This window comes from Plectropomus leopardus, chromosome 8, assembly GCF_026936395.1.
Source record: "Plectropomus leopardus strain MGB_pleo_1.0 chromosome 8, ASM2693639v1, whole genome shotgun sequence".
Lineage (NCBI taxonomy): Eukaryota > Metazoa > Chordata > Actinopteri > Perciformes > Serranidae > Plectropomus > Plectropomus leopardus.
In genome coordinates this window covers 24,689,669-24,707,752 of record NC_142183.1, presented here as the reverse complement: position 1 = coordinate 24,707,752, position 18,084 = coordinate 24,689,669, and positions in this window count along the sequence as shown.

Here is an 18,084-nt window from a genome sequence, read left to right as displayed (position 1 = left end):
GAGGGTCTCTCTCACACCTGACTGCTCAGTCTTGTCCCAAATGAGCAGACGACAACATCTGGAGTCTTACGGAGAGGAAAAGCTCAGAGGACAGAGAGAACGGCAGAACAAACCCTCCTCCACACACGTGCGCACTCACGTACATGAGTAAAACATGTGTGAGATGATTAAAAAGTAAAGCCCTCTCCGTTGAAAATGATGCATAGATCAAATCGCATCTTCGTCGCTGTCAGAGGAGAATATTTTTCTTTGCCTCCTATTTTAAACTGATGATCAGTGCTCAGAACACAAGTGAAGTCCTTTAAAAAGACTCACTTTCAAATAGACAGGATATTATACTGCTTGACTACTCAGACAGCATTATGCGAAAGCAGAGGGTCAGAATGACACTCCATTATTCTTTCAGTCTGAGCAAACTGTTGAGAAACACAATGTTGTTTATGGTTCAAAGCACAGGCAAATAGAAAGGGAGACAGAGCTCTTTGTCTTTTAAGTGCATTACGATTTGGATGCAAAGCTGTTCAAATGAAAACATCTTTAAAAAGGTTATCTGTGCATTGTGTGGTATACAAGAGGAAGAAAATGATTATCTTATCATCCATATCTATCTAGACTGCATTCTCTCTGTTAAATAAGTTAGTCAGAAGTATTTAATATTAAAGTTATGTGAATGTGAAGTCTCACCTCATAGTGAATGCAAAAAAGTTAAAGGAATATTTCAACATTTTGGGAGCTAGAATCTACAGAATATTCGGACACCCTTAATATCTCCCTTTTAGTGAGAAGTCTCAGACTTCAGGCTACAAAGTCATCATTGCCGGCAGTAACATCTAAATAAAACCCAATATTGGTACTGATAACATTGTTTTGGTTATTTAAAATGAGCTATGTAGCTACACTGTTTGTTTGTGTCTGGTGTCAGGTCTTAGTTAACTGCTTCAAACTGCGTTAAGCCAAGCAGCAACCTCCGCAGCTGAAAAATAGAACCAACGCAAAAGTACAAAAAACTGAAGTTCCTCTAATGGCCTCTTGAGGCTGGCACCAAATGCAAGTATATCCCCAGTTAAGTTCATGCTGGTCAAGAGATTATCAGCCTGGATGATTATTGGGGCAGATATTTGGCATTTTGACAATTATCTGTATCAGACTTTTATTTCAATGATAACAGATAAAATAAATTAATTAAAAAATGCAAACAAAGTGTCAGCGTGGAAGAAACTTTTACTTAGTAAAACTTCAGGGAGCTATTTTTTTTTTTCCATTTTTTATTTAAATTCTTACATGACATGAAAAAGTTGCTGGGAACTTGCTGAAGGCATTTAAACAAAGTTTTGTGTTGGAGTCTAAATTATAATAATGCTAATAATAATTATCATAATAATTAAAATAATAATAATTAAATACATTTTCTGGGCATCTTTCCCCATTTTCTAACAATTTTACCCCTTTCTCTCTTCCTTCACAGGGTTGTTTTTTTTTGGCCCCGTTATACCATTTTCTTACAGTTTGAAGGACATTTCTTTCCAAGGTTATCATCGCCTTTTTTATACAGAAATAAAACTCATTCTGAATACATTTGAGGTAAGAAATAGGCAATGCGGTAACACAATCTTGATTCATATTTGATCAGAGCTGCCAAGTTTGACAGTTTGACCACAATTCACCAGCAGGAACTGACATGAATAACAGCTGCGTTAGAGCCTCCTCATCTCTGATTGGTTGTTATTATTCACATGCATTAAAGCAATTACGAATGCTACAAGGCAATAGAGTTGGCAGAAGACTATCATCTGTCGCATTTAGTGCCCTGTGAATATAGTGACAGTTTCAGCAAATAAGTTACCAATGTAGCTTTAAACCAAGGAGCACCTGTTGGCCAAACCAAGTGACCAAAACTTGCATACCAATTCCAAAAATTAATTTTTATACATTCCCTATATTGAAAAAAACCCTGAAAACAACACTGCATAGGGTACAATCCAAGCAGCGGTCATGCTTCCTTCAAGTTTGGGAAAAGCTCCAGGAAAAACACATTATATAAATGTAATAAAAACTTTGGGGTGGCCCACAGACATGAGAGTGGTATTGATTGTTTCATCTATCTCTCGCTAAGAAAGCCTATTTCCCAAACTGTCAAACTATTCCTGCTACACTAACACTTGATAGTTGTGGTAATGTGCATTTCAGGGAGGCGGTCTGTATGTCTGATGGGAACCCCAAAGTAAGAGCCCGCCATTGACTGTTGCACAAAGTGTTTATGGTTGCCTGTCACTTAAATGCCATCTTGACTCGGTTTATTTATATCTTGATCATTCCGTGCGTGTGTGTGTATGTGTGCGAGAGTGAGAGCTACCATGATGACAGCCAATTAATTCAGCTCTTGGGGACTCAGCGAGGAGAAACAGTGACTCGCGGGCCGCATTAGTCATGCAGTATGGCAGCACTGGCATCAGGGAGCTCTCATACACTTTAAAGGTGACTCTGTGTATATGTGTGTGTGTGTGTGTGTGTGTGTGTGTGTGTGTGTGTGTGTGTGCCCACATTTGTTGTTTGCCTCTTCTGCTATCCTGTCATTCCTCCCTCACCCGTGGGGGCCCAGCATGAAACAGCCTCATGACTTAAGGATACCGTCGGCAGCGTTGAGTGCAGCCCGAGAAGCTGAGTGTCAAACTTCCAACAAAGCATTTAACAAGCACAACAGTGCACAGTGCTAACAGCTCGTTCAAAGACTATCGCAGAGTTTACCCCCTACAAGCACACAAACAAACAACTTTATTATGGTTGATGTAATGCTGAGTCAAAAGGGATGTGAGGGAAGTTTTTTCCTTTTTTTAAAAAAAAGGTGCTCTGCAGAAAGCAGCAGTGGAGTGATATAATGATCACCGTGAAGTGGGTCATAGGTCCGTGTACAAGTAATTAAAGGCTCAACTGTATGCCTGCTGATACTGAATATCCGAATATGCAGAATAACAAGGGTGTTCAGGAAGGAATTTGCGCTGAGACAAGGTGGGTGAAAGTGAAGGACACACACATGTTACTCTGCCCATTAAATACCTTTTATACTCATTATCCATCAATGCTGACCATGAACAGCCTGTGTAACAGCTTGAAATGTTCTATTTTAATGCCACAGCAAGTCACAGGTTATATATTAGCCGTTCAATTAATTCTGGAAACCTCAGTGTGTGATAGTTGCCAAACTGTGCAGTGTCAGAGCGTCTGCTTTATCTTCAAAAGTCAAGAGTGAGGGCATACTGTAGATGCTCGTCTGCTCGTTGTAACGCTTCTGCAGATGCACTGTTGCATAGAACAAGTGAGTCATATATATGTTTGTGTGTCTGCACACTGTATTATGTGGACATAAATGCATGTATGACTGTGCCCATGCGCTCATGTTTGTCAGACAATAGAGATGTTCTGAGAGTGGTTGTAGTTCAAGATGCTTGTGTTAATTAAATATTTAATTCATGGAAATAGAGTAAACAGAAAGGACATTCAACTTTTTGCCCTGGTTATTTACTAGTACAAAAGAAAATGGCGATTGTTGTTAGCTATTATGGTAACAACTTCCATCAGTGGGGCTGTAATGTGTGTTACACTCACCAGTTTAAGAATGCAAACTAGTTGCCTGGTGAACTCATTGTAAAACCAACAGGTTCTCACTCCAGCTCACCAAACACTGCTGCTTTGTCAGTGGACCCTCACGTCTAAATATGACGCGTTAGGTACCCTCCTGCATCTTATTAGATGGTCTACCATTATAAATAGTGCTATGTGTTGTGACTTATTACTTTACTGTTGGTTGATACTCAATTTATTGCTGACTTTTACTTTTAATTGGCCATTTGTAAGGAGAACTCTGCGTTAGCTATATTTGTCCTCCTCCTGCATGATTTTGCATTGCCTCAGTATATGGGATTTAATGGGATTTAGTGGTGAGAATGCAGAACTGAAACTTTGAAAATGAAACTCCCCGTGCTAAGTGTGTGGGTGAACAATGGTAGGCAATGCAAAAACGCAAATGGCCCTGACCATAAATCCTATTTTCGGGTGATTATTAACTAATGAAAACACAGTTATGAATATTATACTTGATTTCTGCCAAAATTTGCCTCTTAGCCCTACATACTGGACCTTTAAGTAGCTCTTCAATTGATGAGGGACTACTCCAATGGAAAGTTTGACCACAAGATTTTCTGAACTAATTTTCTGAAATAATTCATAGCTTTTAAAATATCTATAATTACAGACAGCCTATTTAAAATAATAAAAAAAATCTCATAACCCTTTAATTAATGATTTATTAATGTAACTGCAGATGTGACACCTAATTAGAGAGTAAGTCGATAATAAGGAGTTTTTCATTTAACAATAAGCCATCAGGTCTGCAAATATAAATGTTATTTAATCATTAATAAAGAGCTCTATAGTTATAATCCATCAAGCTTGGAGTTGTTTTGTTAATATTTTATTATTAAATGCAGATGCTCTGCAGTACAGCAGAAGCTGAATGATAGTCCATTCATAGGAGAATTTGGGGCTATATAAAAAACATTATGAAATGAACATGTTATAATGTATACCTCGCTAACACATGGTTCAGAGCAGGGGAGAGTGTAAAATAAAGATATGGGTTTTAAGAATGATTATTGAGGTGGTCTAAAACTGCTGTCTTTCCTGCCTGCAGCTTGATGATCCCCCATTCTGCTGTTGGAGGCGGGATGTCTCCATGAGAAACAAATGATGAGGAGGACCTGTAGGTGGCTGGTGTGTAGCCTCAGCCAGTACTCAGCTTACAAAGGGCCATTAGCCAAGGTCTGTAGCTGACAGATGAAGGCCCCCTAATGGTGCAGGATCATGCTGTGATTTACAATCTTTATATTTAACCAGAGAGAGATTAATTATTGCCAGCAAATTGACAGGTCCAAGGAGGTGAGGGAGGGTTCTGACTGACATTGCCATTCTTCACAGCGCTTCCTGCCAGAGGGCATTGTTCCTGACCTTGGTTTGCCAGGCATGTTGGGCACCCCGCCTCTTCTCAGCAACACCTCCCTGGTCTTTTGCTTTAATAACCATCCTTTATTCTTTGCAGAGCTGCCACTCACCTCTGGACAAGCTCATAGCCCAACAACGGTTGTCAAAGTAAAGCGAAAATTCCCTGTCAAGTAGAATTCACACATGTTTTTGATCGTGGACGCTTTATTGTAGACTGTAGTTCAAGCATGTGTGTGAGAATGAGTGAGTGAGTGAGTGTGAGGGAAAACAAGTCTTGCCCAAAGCAAGAAAACAAAAGGAGCCATGCTTCCACTCTGTTTCCACCCTCCTGGTTTACTGATGCCCTGCAGATGTCCTCGGCCACTTTTTATATCTAAAGTATTGTATCTTGTTTGAGGCTTTTTTGTCATGTTCTGCAGTGTTTGGGTTGCTATCTATTGTGTAATCCTTTATGTGGGTGACAGGCTTGGCCCGGTCATTCCTTTGTGGTGTACATTTAACAATAGGATGCAAAATCAATTTTCTACTCTGTGGAAAATAAAAAGCCAAATACGATGTGTTTAGGCTGTAAAGTAACAAAAGCCCCAACAGTTGGCATCATGGGATCTCAGTCAAACCCAACAACAAACCAAAACTTGAGGCTGTAAAAGCCTTTGTGATGGCATTTGCACTGCTACTGCTTCTTGTCTGCTGGGACAAATTCTGTCAAAATTATTTGAAGGAACATTTTGACTTTTGGGAAAATATACTTTTTTTGTGTTTTTTTGCTGCGAGTTAGATGGAAAGATCAATAAGACTACCACTATTATATCTGCAGACTGACGTGAAGCTGCAGCAGGTTAGCTTTGGGTAAGAGGGTGGAACTGTAGGGGAGAGAGGGGTGGATCTGACTGAGAAGCCAAGGACACTATTGGCAGACAGCCTGTCACTCAAAGTGGTCCAGCCTTAATAATGTGTAGCTTAAAGTCTAAATAAAAAGTAAACGAGTAAGTTGTATAAAAAGTCATCCCCTGTACAGTTGTCATGAATGTTGAAATTAGCTAGAGGCCAAAACAGTTTGCTTTTTTTGTACCAGACTGATAACATGTCAATCTTTTGCTGTAAAGTTGGGATTTTAACACGGGGGTCTGTTTGGAGTCAGCCTCAAGTGGCCATTAGAGGAACTGCAGTTTTTTGGACATTCTTATTGACATCATTTTTTCAGCCTGTGTGGTCTCTGCTTAATGATGACACATTCCCATTCCCACATTTAAAAAATAATCACAAACATCTTGTCTAATTAGTTCCTGATTAGTTAAATCTTGGGCAATTGGGGGCATAATGCATTCTGTGTGTGTGTGTGTGTGTGTGTGTGTGTGTGTGTGTGTGTGTGTGTGTGCAACTTCTATTTTGCTATCATTAAAAATCTATTGACCAGAGTTGGAAAAATAGTTAATTTAGTGATGAAGAGAAACTGAGTACATTTATTCAACTGCAAGGTAAAACCACATTCTTTTCTAATTATTATTACAGCTATACTTTTTCTTTCTTTCTTTCTTCTTAAATATAAAGATTATAGGCTATTTATAAAACATAAGGGGCTGAAGCCTTGAACATCCAGGCCTTACAACACCACTGGTGATATCACTCTTTTCATCTAACTATTGGCAAGAAAGCTAATAAGCATATCTCCTCAAATGCAAAACTTCTGTTCAAAGAGTAAAACGAATATTGTTAACCACATTAGTGAATGTCATGTTTTTGTTCAGGTTACTTGAAAAATTCCAACACTCTCTTCAGAACAAGACAAGCATTTGCACAAAAGGTAGGCTACAGCATATGTGTGCAGTGATTTTCATAATTTTTCAACATCTGGTTTGTTTTCAACCGTTCAGAAAGGAAGTTTGATTTGTGTCAGCAAGTTCAGTCCACACACACGAGCATGTCAGCCGGCACTTAACACCAACGTTGCCCGTCTGTCAGTTCGCCCTCTATCTCCAACTGAATAAATCACACAAACACATTCAGCTTGTTATCTTCCTCAAATGTGAATGCAGCGGGACTCTGACACAGAAATTCCCTTTTGAGGATGAATAAAAAGACAACTTTGTGGTCTCTTTGTGGTTACAGCAGAGTAAAAACACAGCGTAGGCTACGGCACAGGAAAAAGGTCTGATTCACAACTGCTATCAGGCTGCCATTCAAACTATCCATGGAGAGTTGTTCATGTTTGCGAATGATTGAGCTATCACAGGAATAACACATGCTTTACGCCTCTCACCCTATACAAAAGCTTCCTTTTGACTACACACTCCAGCTCCTATCTTCCCTTCTTTCTTTCCCTCTCACCTCTCACCTTTGCCTTGCAATTCTCATCCATCTCTGTTCACTGCTTCCCTATAGCCAAGAAGTTCACCTATGGTACTCTCCCCTGGCACCCACACTTACACTTTGCAGACCGAGGATCACAGTGGAGGACAAGATGCTAATGATTTCCATTCAGTTTTTGCCTTTGGGTTTGTGAATATGCACCCTGGATAAACCCTAAGATTTATGACATCAACATTAGGCTATCTTCTTCTGATTGTGGGGCGGCCGACAAAGAGGGCGCAGACGGGAGTGTCATGCGGGAATCACAAATACCTTTACTAATCCTCTGGCACCCCTACCAGCCCACATTACAGATGGAAATCACTGAAGGATTATAACAGCGAATCAGCTCCGCTCAGTTTAAGATGCCGTTCACCACCAGCAGTCTCACTTTGACTCTACCTCGCTTTTCATTTCTCTCTCTTTACCGCTCTTAAATCACACCCCCTCGATCTGAAGTTAGTGCCTTAAAAGGAGAGATCACACCAATTCGAAGTGTCAGCATGAGAACAATTAGCAGGCAGGTGCAGAAAATTGCTCTTTTCCTAATGAAGATTATTTATAGATGCCCTCTCATAGAGCTGGACTTGTTGCCTCATTGTCACCTCGTAGGCCAAAACACTCCAGGCTTTTTCACTCTTTTGCTTTTTTTCCTCCTCTAACACACACACACACTAACACACACACACACACACACACACACACACACACACACACCAGAAATGCTCATATACAGTTTAGATGCCCATAATTCAAAGCCACAAATATGAAGACAAAGCCTGTTGCTGCTAAACATCAGCTCAGATGTCAGATCAGACTGAGACATCAGTGATTCTCAATCCAATTACATTAATCGACCGTAGAAAATCCATACTGAAGGTTGATGAACAATCTTTACTGCCAAATTACAGGGATGGCACGATTATAATTGAAGTTGGTTGTGGCTGTCACTATCTGTCTAATGACATAATCTTGTTGAGCTAACCCTCGTGACCATGGTTTATGACAGACATAATTATCAATCTTTCTTTTGAAATCTTGTGCTTTACTTCCCTCATCATTCTGCTTGCAGTATGAAATTTTTGAAACTTGGGAAAGTTTCAAAACATTTCTGCGTATAATAGACAGGGGCCGAAGATCACGTCAAAGACGATGACAAGAGAAAGATGTGAGGAATTTGACATATTTCCAAGGCAGTTCACAGACTTCAGAGGCACTGAAGACACAGAAGGTCACACACTTTCAAAAGGATCACTTATTGAAAACAGCCTTGCGTGATTCGGTGATGTCCACATGACTTCATAACAGCTCTCACTTTGTGCAGCACGTTTAATTCAGTCCGCAAGGTCACAGAGGTCAGTGGACAAAGTGTTGCTCATTTCCACTGACTAACAGCCACATGCTGCTCGACGGGCAGCTCGCCGCCAAACACAGAGCGCTACTGCTCTCTACTGACAGCCGCATGACACTCTCCAGCTGAGCTGCTGCTCTCTTCTCTTATCAGGGTTTACTTTATCAATGACAATGGAAATGACAAGAGAGACCTTCTTGTGTTTCATGGCAGAGAAAGTTCTTGGAGGATCTTTTTTTCATAGAGAGAAGGTTTAGAGTTGCAGCTGCTGTGCTGAGGACACGATCACATCTTGTCACAGCTCGTATCATGAGGGATGTAATCCCCAGTGAACTGAGCAAGGCCTTATTATGATGCGATACACTTCTTAATCCTCACAGTAAATAGCTTTCTGATTGTTGACCATCGCTGAAGCCTCCAGAGATATCCCCTTCTCAGACAACCGTCTGCCTCCTGCTAGATTTCAGTCCGGCAGACACTTGGTAAATAACCCTCTCAGCTCTTAAAAGAACATTTAGCTGCTTTGGTGTTTTATTATGTTTATATGATAATGTGTGATTTCATTTTTTTTAATTGAAAAAAGGAAAAAAGTAATAAAAGAAGCTCTTAATATTTTGATTTTAGTAGCTAAATGACCGTCTGAGGCATGTGTGTTGTATTGTCTCCATCTGGTGGTGTCTGGTAAAATTACAGGATTTTGTTTCATCTACTTAAGTGGCCTTTCAGGCAGGTACACACTCATAAAATCTAATATATATTTACAGATAGTATTTGCTACTCTTTCACTCAGCTTGTCAAATATCCTTGTCATATTTGCAACCAGAGCTCAGCGAATCAAATAAAAAAAAAAATCATGTAAATTCCATGAAATAAACAAAACAAGTAACAGCGACATCAGTTACACACATTTTAACTGCATCATTGTATAAAATGTATTTAAATTGTTACAAAAACGTTATGATGCAAATTCAAGTTATTGAGTGATTAGAAAAGTGTTTGCTACTTAAGCTTGTTTGCAATATGTGAAGCTGTAGTTCATGTGGAATTGATTATCAGATGTGTTTTTTTAGTAATTTCCGTTCCTAATTTGCATAGGTGTAGCTTCTGAGGTGGTGCAGGAAACAAATGTCCCTCAATATTCAATAAGTGCATTTGTGCCTCCTCATAAAATTGATTTCCTTAATACATCTAAACCATAGATTAATGAAAAAAAAATACAAATTGCTGCAGAAAAAAATGCCAGAGTGCAGGAAACTAAGTGTTTGATGCTCATAATTTTCTGGTGGAAGACCTTCAAATCTTCCTGTCTCATATAGGTGTTAAACAAAATCTATGGCTTTGCTGATTTGCATGTATAGAAGAACAAAAATATTATTCACACCTCCGATTTCCATCCAATCCGATACAGAAGCAGCACAAACTGCTTCGATCTCCAGATGGCATCCTCACCTCTCACTGACACAGCGTGGACAACAACTTGCAACAAAAGTTTTACTGGACTTAATTACAGGACCGTCTTATATGACTGCAGCACATTTTTATAAAGGTTTCTATTGTCTGGTTCTTCAGTAAATATGATTTTATCTTGTATGTGTGAAATAACAACAACTTTCATGAACTACAAGGTTAAAGTTTTGGCAACTATATAACAGCTCCTTGTGAGAAAAATGCCCTGTCCATTACAGATATTTTTAGTTCTCTGTTGTGCTTGTTCTGTGCATCACAGCATCATGTAAAAATGTTATTGCAAGCACAATAGCCTGAGCATCCATTACATATTGTAAGTGCTTATCCACCGCTGACAGCTCTCAGAGCGCCCGATGCTCAAGTGTCTAGAAGCCTTTCTTCTTCTTTTGATGGACTGGGTCTTTACAGCCTACTCCATGCTTGCCTATCTGCCATATGGTGTACTGGTACAAGAAAAGAGCGCACTTGAAACTGCATTTTCAATCTGCCATACATGAAGGAAAATCTTAAAACAAGCCTCTTGTCTTTCAAGATTAATTAAGCACTAAGAAAGTTTACTAGAACAGGAGTTAACTCATTTCAACCTGAAATGAAAAGAAAAATAGAAAAATATGTCTATGCATAAATATTGCATTGTTGGAATATTATGACAGACGCATCAACATTTTAGAAGCAGTTTGATTTTGAATACATTATATACTGTAGGGCATTTTAATGTGTTACACATCATCATATTTATAATATAATGTTATTTTGTAAAATTCTTTGTTGTACCGGAAGTTTAAAAAGGGTTCTGTGGACTTAATGTGTGATGATAGAGATACTGGAAAAATGTCATTGAATAGACACAAGAATCAGCTACATACATGATTTAAAGGTGTTTGATGAGTAACTGTAGCTGGCTGTTAAAATTTCATCACAACGTTGGGTCAGATGGGGTACATAATGTTAACAGTAACCACTGTAATTGTATTTTGAGAGATTAAAACTATTTTTGAAAGATTAAACACAATGTTTATATTGTTAATTAATTAGGATTAATTTCAAATGGTCTGCGAGACATCCTGACTGATAAATTACTTTAAAATGTTTTGAGGTTTAAAAAAATGTGCATTTATTCGATGAAATGTTTGTGTTTTCTGGTTCTTGTTGGAATTAAACATTCAATTGTTTCTATTGGTTGCTTCATTTGTTTGTATCTATAGCACTATAACATACTATAATAGCCCCGTGATAGGGCTCATTGGCACAAATGCACTTTACTTTAATCACAAATCACCAAGTTTTAGAAAACATACGTATACATTAAAACATGTATATTTAGAGCTAATATACTAACCATTCATTTGTTGATGAGAATATTCTAACATAAATAATGCCAGATAAGAAAGGGGATGAGTGAAAAGTGTGCAAATAGTGGTCTTTTAATAAGCTTTAAAATAAACTTGCAGTATTTAAAGTGTGAACAAATAGATTTCTGCCAATGTAAGTAAATCATTGATATTTTGCAATACTTCAAAGTGCACAATTTGTAGCAAGAGTTAAATATAACAATATACATCATTTAAATTAGCCTATGTTAAGTAAACATGCTATTCCAAAATGTACTTTGATGACAAGTATATAGAAGGTAGAAGAAGGTAGAGGTAGATTTATTAGACATTTTTTAAAACAAAGTTCTAAAAGTGACATTACAATGCGTCCTTAATCGTGCTACATCTTTAAATCAAGTCATCCTTCAACTTTTTTACTTTTTAAAAAAAAAATACAAAATATATCTACCTTCTACATATCTGTCATCAAAGTAGCCTACATTTTGGAATAACATGCTTACTTCATATAACTTATATTGACGTTTTTGTACACGTGCCATACAAAAGGCATCTGTTAACCCTTGTGATCAGTGATGCAGGTCTGACTGAAGACCTGCTTTGTAGTTCCCGTCATGCTGAGTGACCCTGCGGGCCCCGTCTATCCCCTGCATCACCTGCGCAAACGACCCCATGCAGAGACTTGATTTCAGGCATCGCGACATTTCCTTTCCACTTCACCGATCGTGCAGCTACTACGTACGTTTACAGCTAAAAAAGTGTCAATGAACATGCCCAAAACGTAAAGTCATTTCAGTCCTGCAGACTCAGCATAGTCCGCTCACTGTAATCACTTTTATTGTCCTTCCCACAGAGTTCATCAATTAGCCTCTTACCACAGATTACATTGACTTAATGAAGCGTTACTTTAACTAGAATATTACTTCCCTTCTCCCAAATTAATGAGGCCGCTAATTGTCCTAATTTGCGTCTGAAACCCCGGCATTTAGATTTCTCTCTCTTTGCTCAGGAGAGCCACCTTCGTAGCTCGGGGTGTGTGGGGATAATTACAGAGCAGACTGCTCCCAACATCAAGAGGTTCACTGTTCTTGGTGCACGATTGTGTGGAAAAATGGAAACGCTCCATTGTTGCAAAATTAAGAAGTCTTTAATTAAAACACTGGAGAGACGCGAGGCAAAACGGCGTCTCACTGTATTTCGAAGAAAAAACTCAGTGTGTCATTGTAAAGTTAAACTTATGTAGACAGTAAGGCCTATAGGGTAGTTGGGTTATAAGAAGTAAACACGATGTGACATTATATTTAAATGCATGAACTGCTGAATTACCCATTAAAAGCCCTACCCTTGTAAAATGGCCAATGTTTACTTGAGTTCATTTTTTAACCCTTTAAAACCTGGAGTGACATCACTTTTCTTGTGCTGCTCTCAGACACCTGTATTTTACCTTTGAACACTGAGCAAAATGTGTGATTTCTTTTTAAAATGTGGAGGAAAAAAAGGCAATGAGCAAGCTGGTAAGAAATGTTCCACAAATTTTAAGAAATTAGTTGATTTAGACAAAAATATTTTTATAAAGTTAGGGTAAAAAATATCTAGGGAAAAAAGCTAAGGAAAATTATATTTGTAATGATCACAATTACATATGCAACATCACAATTACATGTGTATTTTTCATTTCATTTTCTCTTTCTTTCTTCTTCTTTTTAAAAAAAAATAAATTTCAAGTAATTTTCTTGAAAATGACACCCAAATTTGGGTGTCATTTCGTCTTTTCTTCTTTTGTTGCTCAATGCCTTATTCCAATGTTTTGGTTTTTTTTAAAAAAAAAAAAAAAGACCAACCCAGTTTGCTCATGTTTTAAAGGGTTAATAAAACTGTATATGGAAAGTGCAATCAAACTTTACATTTGATACATTTTAAAGTAATGAAATAGAGACAATACAATATTTGATGTAGACTGTACCCACAACATTTGAGCATAAGCTTCTGCTGGGGTACGGCAACACCACTTGAACAAACCACATTCAAACTGCGGTGCAGAGTAAAGCTAGAACCAGCAGTAATAATAATGGGTATTTGTTAAATTTATCAATGATTATGATTATAATTACATTTGCTTATGATTATTTTGTACAGCAGTGCATGATTATGTGTCAATAGCAAAGCATTATTTAATTTATATTTTTAGCAATATATTGGGCTGAAATTTTGAGAGTATATAAATATTGAGTGGGATGTGTCCCTTCCAATACACTCTATAATTATGGCCTAATCTGTTATTGAGGAAAAAGGAGACCATGTTCAATTGGTACACTTCCACTTCATTAATTCAAATTAACTCCTAGAATAATAGAAACAAAGCAGGTCAGGTGAACTTTTTTTTTTTAACAGGCAAGCATACAAGTTAACATACAAGGAATACATTCATAAATGAATGGTCACTTGGGTTTAAATTGAGCAATTCTTTTCAGAAATTTCCACTTCCCCCCTTAATTAGTACAGACTTAACATTTTTCTTTGGAAAATTATTGCAAAATGACAAGACCTGTAAGTTATAGGTCTTACTGTAATTCCTGAAGCCTTTGTGGTTTGAATGGATGTATTGCAGTTCCTTTAAGATGCCATAATGTCTTGAACAGGTGGACAAAGAAACAGAGATGCGACACATCAAACAAAAGCCTCCAAAAATCCAATTAATTATAGATCGCTTGGGCATGGTTTCCCAACTGTTCCCCGGGGATAATTGAGGAGCTTTTACGGCTTCCCCAGTGAAATGAGGACTGCTTTAATTTCACTATTAGGCCTGCCTCATTTACTAGAAATTAGAACAAGGAGACAATGTATTATATGGGAACTACTCTCACTCTCTCCATTATCAGCCCACGAGGAACTAGCCAATCTCTGCTGCAAAACAGACCCAGTATGTTATGATGTTCAGCTGCAGCCAAACAGTATGATTGGCTGAGAGGCATTAATTTGTACTCACCAGTTACTGTGATGAGTTTAGGTGGTTAATAAGAGTTAAATAGCAGCCGTGGAGCATGTGTTGACACAAGCTTGTGCTGCTGTGGTTGGCTGGTCAGGTTTAGGGTTTGAATAGTTATGGGTCAGGATAACTGTTCGGACTGTTGCCAGGTTCCATCACCAACGTCATCCAACAGCTGCAGGTGTTGATGGCGCTCTGGTTGCCAAGTTGATGACATATTGTGAAACCATAATTGGCTGTAAACTGAGTTATGAGGTTGCGAAGGTATTTTGTGCCAAGATGGTTTGTTGTTTTGCATTGTGTGATGTTACATCTGACACTACAGCCTCTCCCTGAAAGTCTCTTCAAGGAGTTTACAAGGAGCACTTGAAGGCAAAGAACACACAGGTCCTCACTGCGAACAAATTGATCCAACTTGTTTACACGCTGCTGTAGTCAGCAGTATTTACAGCCTACCTGTCCTCCTGTTTATCATGAGATAGAGGGTGCGGGAGCCAGAAATCTGTCTATGTGCTATGTTGAAGGTCTACTGTGTTTCACTCAGCGATATTGTCATGGATAGATTACTGAACGGGCCTCCTCTAGCCTTCACCTGCAAAATGTCATTCAAATCAACAAGTACCAAGCACTAAGAGACACAAAATGACTACAGAGACACAAAACACAACCAAAACCATTTACAAATATGTCCTCAGAGACACACAAAATTACCTCAATGGTCACAAAATGACCCCAAAGAGACACATTACCTCAGAGAGACACAAAATGACCTAAATTAATTAACTCAGAGATATATGAAATTACCTCAGACACAAAATGATCTTAAAGGTACACAACCTTCCTTCAAAGAGAAAACATGACCTTGAAGTGACACATTACCTCAAAGAGACAAAAAATGACCTCAAAGAGACACGAAATGACCTTGAGGAGACACAAAATGACCTCAAGAAGACACATTCCCTAAAAATATACAAAATGACCTCAGAGGTCAGATTTAACACAGTTTACCAGGTAAGGATTTTCCCTCATCAGGAGTATGGATGTCCACATATTTTACTGGGATAATACTCGTACTTCTAAAAGGTAGGCTACATTATCTGCAGTATCATGTTTCATTCAAGTACTTGTCTCAGCCTTATTGCTTACACATCAACGCATCAGTATTAGTCTGCCGATCAAAAAATATAAAATATTATAATGCACTTATGCATTCACTTGAGGAAAGAAATTTTCTCTTTCTCTGATTTAACAAGATTATTATCTAGTTAATTTTTAAAGAAAGGAGCAAACTCTTCTCTCGTTTACTTCTCTCAGAATTCTGAGATAATAATTAATTGAGAAACAAAATGGACACATTTTGCTAATTGTATTTTAAATCTGAATTTCAGTGTAGTGTTTGATTTGTACAAGTAGGTTTTTGCATTGTAGGGAAATCACTTACAGTTCACTTTTTCTCTTCTCTGTGGGTGTGGTGGTGGTGGGCATTTATGATCCCCTAAACACGGTGTGGACCAGGACTGAAAGTTGCCATAACTGGCCAGTTGACAGCCATGTCTCCCCCCCTCCCCTCCCTGCCTGGTGGGACACATCAGTCTCTCTCTTGCAGGAGGTCAATGGAAGTTGACCTCAGAAATGTTCCTCACACCTCCTCAGCCTCCGCTGCCACTCCCCCGCTCACGCCCCGCACCAGATGGGAAGTGTAGCCGCATTTTTAAAGCCTGCACGCAGGGTTGCAGGCTGTTGCGCTGGCAGTGGGGCTGAAGGAATGAAATATTCATGTCGCCCAAAAAATGAATGGACACCCCGGGACGGAGAGCGTGCCGATTTATTCAACTAAGACCAGGCCTCATTAAACTGCTGGCGGCGAGGCAGGCCACGGTGATTTTCTTTACCAGTGCGCGACCCCGACTGACACACACACTCACACACATACACACACACACAATCACAGAAGAAGAAGAGAGGGGGCACTGAATGCTAAATTTGTCCAAGTCGCCATCATCACAACATCTCCGATCTCCCACCGGACAGCTCAAGTGGTTCCTCTCTTGTAATTGATGACCTAATGAGTGATTAGCTGTTGTGTCAGCGCGCTGAGCGTCAGTGTGAAAGCTGAGTTGTCGCTGCGCGCGGCATATGGGAGACGTGGGGGACACTGGTTGTGACAGAGGTGTGTAGCTTGTGTGAGGTGCCAGGGGACACCAGCTGATAGGCATAGGGGCCATGTGACTGATCAAAATTATTTCATTAAACTTGATTTGGTCACATCAAGGACATATAATCCTCATAATAATAATAATAATAATAATAAAACTTTTTCATTATGACATAGGCTTATGCATGTTTTGATCCACGCTTGTTCCACGCTAAATGATTCATAAATCGCCTTTAGACAACTTATCAGTTATCATGGCTCTGCTATAGACAGGTGTGTCTCAGTCTTGCCTTCCACCTGTTAGTTTTATTATTCTTCTGCAAATAATCTGCGAAAGATTGTCTACCTTTTACTGTTTGTTTGAGAACAAACCTAAACGCTGCCAAATCCCTCAAGAGTCAGATCCAATGAGGGAGTCAGTTCCTTTGCTCATGAGAAAGATGCCAAAATTCATTTTTCAAGGACTGGGAGCAGCAGCCAAGAATAATGGATGTTGATGACCTTGATAGAGTCTTAATATTTGTTTTTAACTGTATAACAAACTACATTTCTACAATATCTGATGATTTTTTTTAAATAAATACTAACCTTTAAAACAGTGGCTCCCAACAGGTCCAGCCATGGGGTCCAGATATCTCCAGATTTCTACATTTCCACAAACAGTAAACAACACATTGGCTTAGGACAGCATTTCCCAAATGTCTCCTTGATTACCACTTGTCCTATATGTTTTAAATCTGTCCCTGCTGCAACACAGCTGAATTAAACGTTGTCAGCAAGCAGCTTCAGAAGTTCATAACGAATGTATCATTTGAATCAGCTGTGTTGAAGTAGGGAGAGATCCAGAACATGCAGGGCAGGTGGTACTTGAGGAGAGATTTGGGTAACACTGGCTTGGAGCACAAAGAAAAAATATTAAGAGAATAAACAGAAAAAGCACTTCAAAATAAAAGCTATGTGGTGGAAAATCAGTGTATTCAAAAATGAGTGTTTTTTTTTAATAAACTTGACATGTTCATGAGTCACTTGCCGTCTTGCCTCACTTTTGGACCACAACCCACCAGTTGGGAACAGCTGCTTTAAAGGAGCAGTGTTTAGCATTTAGTAGCATAGATGTGAGAGTTTTAGTCTGAAACCAGCTGGAACTTCTCCCTTGTGCCAAACATGAACTCTGGGGATTCCATCAGTGTTCATAGTTCAGGAGGTTTTTACCAGGAGCTGAATTATCCACAGAGGTCTCTTCCTCTCCAAAACAAATGGAGCAGGTGATTATAACTGGTAAAAGCACAGAATAAAGCAGTTTTATGTTAAAAAATCAGTAATTCTCTGGCACTGTTAGGCATGGGTCTCTAGCCAACCACATGCTAGTGTGTGCTTGCCTTTTTTCTCTGATAACTTTAGATCAAGACATTCAGGAGGCTTTTTCCTGGAGCCAAAGCAGCCGCAAAGG